Raw genomic sequence first — 8,908 nt, forward strand, 5'->3', positions numbered from 1 at the left:
CACTGAACACAGTTCTTCCTCCATGATTAATGATCAGCTTCCATTCCCGAAGTGCCTCATAGGGATTAGATTCTCCGAATCTAACAAGTCATACTCACCTACCAACACTACTGGCAACCCCCGCCATCCCTTACTGAGCCACCTTTGGGTACCAGAGAGCCAGGTTTGGTGTGGCCAGGAGGGTCTGAAGGTTCATCAGTGCCAGAGAAAACCTTGGCTATGAATGGACCCTGGATAACTTGTCGGGGGATGAGAGGTGGGGATGGCTTGAAGGATGACCCTGATGATCCACTTTACCACCTGACCTGTTGGATTCCGAATCTCATCTTCAATATTGCTTTTATTGCTGGAAGACTGATATGTGTGAGGTTTGAGAACTGCAAAGTGTGGGGCAGTTTTGGGCAGCGGCGCAAGAGTAAATGAAATACAAAAGGTGTGATGATAGCAGCATGTCCACTACTGACAGCAGTAGAGAAGCGGGAAGTGATTTCCTCAGAGATCAATTGGCCTGAACAAGGACATGAAGCAGTGTGGCCTAGTGCAAAGAGTATGGGCCTGGGAATCCAAAGGATTTGTGTTTTAATCCCGCTTCTGTCATTTGTCTGCTTGGTGACCACTGTTGAATACGGACTGTCTCTATATGTTGCCGACTCATAGAGAGGCGTCAATACCATCAGAATAAATAGAATTATAGCTATATACACATCATTAATAAGATAGATAGGGTAATAAATATGTACAAAATCGATAGAATAATAAATATGTACAGATATATACAAGTGCTGTGGGGAAGGGGTAGGACAGAGGGAGGGAGGAGGGCGAAGGGGAAGGAAGGAGGAGGACGAGAGGGCAAAGGGGGACCTCAGTCTGGGAAGGCCTCCTGAAGTAGGTGAGCTCTCAGGAGGGATTTGAAGAGAGGAACAGAGCTAGTTCGGTGGATGTGTGGAGGGAGGTCATTCCAGTCGGGGGCCGGGGGTCGACTGTGGGACAGACAAGAATGAGGCACAGTGAGGAGTTTAGTGACAGAGGAGTGTAGTATGCAGGCTGGGCTGTAGAAGGAGAGAAGGGAGGGGAGGTAGAGGGGGCAAGGTGATGGAGAGCCTTGAAGCTGAGTGACGAGTTTTTGATTGATTTGAAGGTTGATAGGCAACCACTGGAGATTTTTGAAGAGGGGAGTGACATGCCCAGTGCATTTCTGTAGAAAGATAATCCGGGAAGCAGAGTGAAGTATAGACTGAAGTGGAGAGAGACGGGAGGATGGGAGATCAGATAGGAGGCTGATGCAGTAATCCAGTCGGGAAAGGATGAGATTGAACCAGCAAGGTAGCAGTTTAGATGGAGAGGAAAGGGTAGATCTTGGCAATGTTGCGAAGGTAAAACGGGCAGGTTTTGGTGACCGATTGGAAGTGTGGGGTCCAGAAATAAGTCCAATTTTCACCTGTTAACTACGACGTGGATTATGAAAGCAGGCTGTGATTTGGCATCTTAATTTATTAGATTAAACCGAGGATGCTTCTTTGTTTCTATTCATATTCCATCTTCAATTGGGAATAGGTTTTTCCACTTTCCGTTTAATTTATCCTTTTAAAGGTATTTTGAAATTGAGTAGTTGAAATATTTGGCTAGCACAAGTAGGATAGAATGACTGAGGTGTGGCTGTACTAAATTGTAGACTTGCCTGGTGGAATTCTTGTGATTCCTCCATTTTTCTTCATGTAGTTTCCTGGGCATTTAGTTGGGCTTCATTATTTGTTAAAATAACAAACCTTAGCCAAGGTAAAAAGCCTTGCTAAGTCAGCAAGAGGCACCAAAGGTCACAATAATAATAATAATAATAATAGTAATAGTAATAGTAATAATACTGGTATTTGTTATTACTATTTGTTATTACTTACTAAGTGCCAAGCACTGTTCTAAGCACTGGAGAAGATACGAGGTAATCAGGTTGTCTCACGTGGAGCTCACAGTCTTAATCTCCATTTCACGGATGAAGTAACTGAGGCACAGAGAAGTTAAGCGACTTGCCCAGAATCACACAGCTGATAAGTGGCAGAGCTGGAATTAGAACCCATGACCTCTGACTCCCAAATCTGTGCTCTTTCCACTAATCCACGCTGCTTCCAAGGCACTCGTTTCTGGCATAGTTTTCTAATCATGCTAAAATATTGAGGCACAGGAACTTGTTGGATCTCATCAAGACTTCTGGTTATGTTGAGGAATGAAACTGAAAGAAAATCGTCATAATGCACTAACCCCTTTCATTACAAAATTGGTTGTTTTTAATTCTTCACTGTTTTCCATGCAATGAGTCTTCCTGGGGAAGTGATGGAAAGATCTCTAATCCAAGTAGGTATATCAACTTGGGTAGTTACTACTCAGGCCCCGTGTCCTCAATAAAGAAAACTGATTATTCTTAAGCACTTAGTACAGTGCTCTGTACACAATAAATGCTCAGTAAATAACTTTGATCGATCGATTGATCCAGGTAATAAATCTTCAGAATGTCCTACATATCAGCCCAAACTCAAAAAGGTAGACACTTAATTGTGGTATTTGTTAAGCACTTACTATGTGCCCGACACTGTACTAAAATGCAAGCAAAGTGTGTTGGATGCAGTCTCTGTCCTCTGTAGAGCTCATAGTCTCAATCCCCATTTTACAAATGATGTAGCTGAGGCACAGAAAAGTGAAGTGACTTGACCAAGTTCACACAGCCGACCAGTAGCAGAGTCAGGATTAGTACTCATGGCCTTATGACTTCCAGGGCCCTACTCTGCCTATTTGGTCATGCTGTTTCTCCAAGCACTGTAATGTTAGGTCCTTAGAGCTATTCAAAAAACACCGTTTAGTGATGATCGAGTTCATATCCAATTCTGCAACAAATCAATGATGTATCAATAGGATTCTCTTTCACCTATGATGGCCAGCTAGTTCCCTGTCTAATCCCTCTCATCATCTTTCCCTAGTTGTTCTTCATCTTAAGTCTCTAGCTGAGGTGCCCCACAAGACGTTATCATGCCCCCCCCTACTTTTCCCATTCTACACACTCCCTAGAGGAACTCATGTGCTCACTTTTCTTCAGTTACCACTCCTCTGGGAATGACATCTCCAATTCCCATTGCTCGTCTAACCCACAATTCCACATTTGCCTCCAGGTCACCACCTCCACTTGGCTTTCTCATTGGCCACTTCAGACTCAAGATGCCTGAAGTTAAACCATAGGTCACCTCTCCTAAACACTACCCCTTCTCCCGACTTCCCATCTTTGTCAAAGATACCGCTATCCACCTTGGTGCCATCCTTGACACTCTACTCTTTCTCCACTCTAATATTCAAACTACTGCTAAATCCTCCTCGTTCTTATGATACAATATTTCTGGCCCTCCTTTCATTCTTCTCCATGCAGACTCTTATCATCTTGGTCCAAAACTCTTGAAATAACATGGCCGGACTTTTATAATCGGCCTCCTCATTCACTCATTCAATCTTATTTATTGACCATTTACTGAGCAGAGCACTGTACCAAACCCTTGGGAGAGTACAGTGTAACAGTAAACAGACACATTAGGACAGTATAACAGTAAAACAGACACATTTCCTGCTCACAGGGAGTTTACAATTCTCCCCTCTAGATTGTAAACTGACTGGGTGGGGAATGTGTCTGTTTACTGTTGTATTGTACTCTCCCAAGCACTTAAGTAGTTTTCTCTGCACTCAGTGAATGTTAAGTAAATACGAATGAATGAAATACAAAATGAATGAATAAGGGGTGTAGGCAGATATTAATGAAAAGAAATAAATGACAGATATGCACATAAGTGCTGTGGGGCTGGGAGGGGGGAAAATGCTGTTCCTGGCTGGTCTCCCTGACTCCAGAGTCTTCCCACTCAAATTTCTATGTGCTGCTGCCTAAATCATCTTCTTCATGCCTCACTCGATTGGCATTCCATTTCCCTTGGCAACAAGCAAAAACTCCTGGTTGGCTTTAAGGCTCTTCTCCTCCTCTGCCTCACCAGACCTGCACTCATCATGTAGTTACCCTCCAGGTCAATATCATATGTCCAGATTTCTCACCATACCTTGCTTTTGTTTCTCCCACCTGCTCCAGTCAGTCAGTTAATTCTATTTATTGAGGGCTTACTATGTGCACTAAGCACTCGGGAGAGTACAATATAACAATATACAGAAACATTCCCTCCCCACAACAAGCTTACAGTGTAGAGGGGGAGATAGTCATTAATTCCAATAGAAAAATTTCAGCTGTGTACATAAGTGCTGTGGGGCTGGGAGGGGGATCAATAAAGGGAGCAGGTCAGGGTGACACAGAACACAAGGGGAGTAGAGGAAAGGAGGTCTTCACCCAAGTCATGCTGGCCACTGACCTGGAACTGTCCTTTTTCTCTTTCCACCTAATAAGACAGAGCACAGCTCTCTCCCACTTTCAGAGCCCTTCTGAAACCCCACCTCATTCATAAAGCCTTCCCTGATTAAGTCCTAATATAAATCTCATCAACCCAACAACCCACCTCTAGCACTCATATTTTTCAATTTTAATTCTCCCTGAGCACTTATGCAAATGTAATGTATGATGGTTTGAAAGTCAATTAATTCATCCTGACTATCCCAATTATAAGTATTTTATGCCTATCTTCCTCATTCAAGTTAACAATCAATCAATCGTATTTATTGAGCACTTACTGTGTACAGAGAACTGTACTAAGCGCTTGGGAAGTACAAGTTGCCAACATACAGAGACGGTCCCTACCCAACAGTGGGGCTCACAGTCTAGAAGGGGGAGACAGAGAACAAAACAAAACATATTAACAAAATAAAATGAATAGAATAGATATTTACAAGTAAAATAAATAAATAAATTGAGTAATAAATACATACAAACATTTATACATATATACAGGTGCTGTGGGGAAGGGAAGGAGGTAAGGCGGGGGGGTTGGAGAGGGAGAAGAGGGGGAGAGGAAGGAGGGGGCTCAGTCTGGGAAGGCCTCCTGCAGGGAGTGAGCTCTCAGTAGGGCCTTGCTGGGAGGAAGAGAGCTAGCTTGGCAGATGTGCGGAGGGAGGGCATTCCAGGACAGGGGGATGACGTGGGCCGGGGGTCGATGGCAGGATAGGCGAGAACGTGGCACAGTGAGGAGATTAGCGGCAGAGGAGCGGAGGGTGCGGGCTCAGCTTTTTGAAGGAGAGAAGGGAGGTGAGGTAGGAGGGGGCGAGGTGATGGAGTGCCTTGAAGCCGAGGGTGAGGAGTTTCTGCCTGATGCGTAGGTTGATTGGTAGCCACTGGATATTTTTGAGGAGGGTAGTAATGTGCCCAGAGCGTTTCTGGACAAAGACAATCCGGGCAGCGGCGTGAAGTATGGATTGAAGTGGGGAGAGACAAGAGGATGGGATATCGGAGAGGAGGATGATAGAGTAGTCCAGACAGGATAGGATGAGAGCTTGAACGAACAGGGTAGCCGTTTGGATGGAGAGGAAAGGAGGATCTTGGCAATGTTGCGGAGCCGAGACTGGCAGGTTTTGGTGACAGCTTGGATATCCGGGGTGAACGAGAGAGCAGAGTCGTGGATGACACCAAGGTTGCGGGATTGTGAGACCGGAAGGATAGTAGTGCCGTGAACAGTGATGGGAAAGTCAGGGAGAGGGCAGGGTTTGGAAGGGAAGACAAGGAGTTCAGTCTCGGACATGTTGAGTTTTAGGTGGCAGGCAGACATCCAGATGGAGATGTCCTGAAGGCAGGAGGAGATGCGAGCCTGGAGGGATGGGGGAGAGAGCAGGAGCAGAGATGTAGATTTGAGTGTCATCAGCATAGAGATGATAGTTGAAGCCGTGGGAGCGAATGAGGTCACCAAGGTTGTGAGTGTACATCGAGAACAGAAGGGGACCAAGAACTGAACCTTGAGGAACCCCCACAGTAAGGGGATGGGAGGGGGAGGAGGAGCCTGCAAAAGAGACTGAGAATGAACGACTGGAGAGAAGAGAGGAGAACCAGGAGAGGACAGAGTCTGTGAAACCAAGGTTGGATAGCGTGTTGAGGAGAAGGAGGTGGTCCACAGTGTCGAAGACAGCTGAGAGGTCGAGGAGGATTAGGATAGAGTATGAGCCATTGGATTTGGCAAGCAGGAGGTCCATTGGTGACCTTTGAGAGGGACGTTTCCGTGGAATGTAGGGTACGGAAGCCAGACTGGAGGGGGCCGAGGAGAGAGTTGGTGCTGAGGGAATTCGAGGCAGTGCGTGTAGATGGACTCGTTCAAGGAGATTGGAAAGGAATGGTAGGAGGGATATGGGGCGATAAGTAGAAGGTGAGGTGGAGTCAAGAGAGGGTTTATTTAGGATGGAAGAGACAATGGGCATGTTTGAAGGCAGAGGGGAAGGAACCAGTGGAGAGTGAGCAGTTGAAGATGGAAGTTACGGAGGGGAGAAGGGACGGAGCAAGAGATTTCATGGGTTGAGAGGGAATGGGTCAGAAGCACAGGTGGCCTGAGTAGCACTTGAGGCCGGCAGGGAGCAATGTCTTATGTTTCTATTGTACTCTCCCGAGGCCTTAATTCAGTGCATTACACCCTGGGGATGCTCAATAAACCCCTTTACTTACTATTAGAGTAGCTACTACCTCTACTATTACCACTACTTCTCCTCCCTCTTCCTTCCCCTCCTACTATTATTATTACTCCATCACCAAATCTACCATTCATTCATTCATTCATTCATTCATTCATTCTTTCATTCAATCGTATTTATTGAGGACTTACTGTGTGCAAAGCACTGCACCAAGCACTTGAGAAGTACAAGTTTGCAACATATAGAGATGGTCCCTACCCAGCAGCGGGCTCACAGTCTAGAAGGGGGAGAGAGAGACAACAAAACAAACATACTAACAAAGTAAAATAAAATAAAATAGATTTGTGCCACAAATTAACAAACCTGGAGAAGCTAAGTTGTTCTGAATAGAGTTTTTATGGAGCAGAGGAACTAAAGTCACAGCTGGCAAGCCTGAAAGACTGCAAGGGACATTCAAACCATAATGAAACTAGAATACAATGAACTCATTTGAAAAGTAGAGTATTTCTAGTTAGTCTAGGTGCATACCTGATTCTTTGCTACTCATTAATTCATTGCATATAGACCACATTAGAGGTGACACAGTTACAACGGAACGTTTTCAGCAGTAGAGAAAGCAGCAAAAATACCATTGGAAGTAATAGACTAAAAGGCTAATAATAATAATCATAGCATTTTTAAGCGCTTACTATGTGCAAAGCACTGTTCTATGCGCTGGGGAGGTTACAAGGTGATCAGGGTGTCCCAAGGTGGGCTCACTGTCTTAATCCCTATTTTACAGATGAGGGAACTGAGGCCCAGAGAAGTTAAGTGACTTGCCCAAAGTCACACAGCTGACAATTGGAAGAGCCGGGATTTGAACCCATGACCTTTGACTTCAAAGCCCGTGCTCTTTTCTGCTGAGCCAACGGCTGCTACTCCACACTGCCGATGATAGTAAACATCGATATTATTTACAGATGGAAGAACAGAAAGCCCTCTTGCCTTACCTCATTCCCCACCCCACAGCACTTATATATATTTGTACAGATTTATTACTTCTATTCATTTTACTTGTACATATCTACTACTCTATTATATTTTATTTAAGTTGTGCATATAGCTTTAATTCTATTTCATTATGACGGTTTTTGATACCCTGTCAGCATGTTTATGATTTTTTGTCTAAACTCCCCCTTTCTAGACTGTGTGCCCCGTTGTTGGGTAGGGACCATCTCTATATGTTGCCGACTTTTACTTGCCAGCACTTAGTATAATGCTCTGCACACAGTAAGCATTCAATAAATACGATTGAATGAATGAATGTATGTATGAATGAATGAAAAAGTGTGGCCTAATTGAAAGAGCATTGGGCCTGCGAGTCAGAAGGATATGGATTCTAATTCCGACTCTGCCACTTGTCTGCTGTGTGACCTTGGGCAAGTCACCTAACTTTTCTGCACCTCAATTCCCTCATCTGTAAAATGGGGATTTTATACCTTAAACAGTGGAGGGATTGTGGCCAATCTTCATAACTTGTAACTATTCTAACTCTTAGTCCAGTGCCTGACACATAGTAAGTGCTTAGCAAATACCCTTAAAACATGGATATGCTAATGAATTTGTGTTGCAGTAGTAGGGGTGCATCGATATTGAGAGTACTTTGGTTGGATGGAAGTTTAAAAGTGGGTAATTGGCCCAGAAGTACTGAGGTGATAGGTAGAGGGAAATTACCCAGGGAGAAGAAAAATAAATATGGGAAGGCCTCCTGTAGGAGATATGATTAGAGAAGAGCTTTAAAGATAGGGAGAGCTATGCTCTGTTGGATTTGATTGCGTGATTCATCTCTCATCTCTTCTCTCTATATCCATCTCCAAGCTGACTTGTCACAACATTTCACATCACATCTCTCCCCAGCCCATGCGATAGCACTTTTGTGCCTTACCTTTATACTCTATTATTTCTTTATATGTGCTGCATTTTATATTAGTGTACTGTCTCTTCTGCCCTGTTTGAAGGCCGGGGTCCGTGTCTTTTAATTCTACTGTAGTCCTCCCAAGTGCTTAGTACAATGCTTTGCACACAGTAGGTACTCAATAAATGCCATGGGTTGATTGATTGGAAGGGAGGAGTTGTGTACAGGAGGAAGGACATAAAAAAGGGGTCAGTCGAGAACAAGGCAAAGTTACAAGATTAGCTTGGAAGGAATAGACAGTGTTAACTGGGTTGGACTGGGTAACATTTCTCATTCTTTCAATCATAGTTATGAGCACTTACAGTTTTCAGAGCACTGTACTAAGTGCTTGGAAAGTACAATATGACAAAAGAGAGAGACATTCCCTGCCCACAGTGGGCT

General features: G+C 44.3%; 1 pseudogene; it reads left to right on the forward strand.

Annotated features, from left to right (window-relative positions):
• The first annotated feature begins 249 nt into the window (after window positions 1-249).
• LOC119921324 overlaps window positions 250-8,908 on the forward strand; it is a 39,673-nt pseudogene continuing 31,014 nt past the window's right edge.

This window comes from Tachyglossus aculeatus, assembly GCF_015852505.1.
Source record: "Tachyglossus aculeatus isolate mTacAcu1 chromosome 12 unlocalized genomic scaffold, mTacAcu1.pri SUPER_6_unloc_2, whole genome shotgun sequence".
Classification (NCBI taxonomy): Eukaryota; Metazoa; Chordata; class Mammalia; order Monotremata; family Tachyglossidae; genus Tachyglossus; species Tachyglossus aculeatus.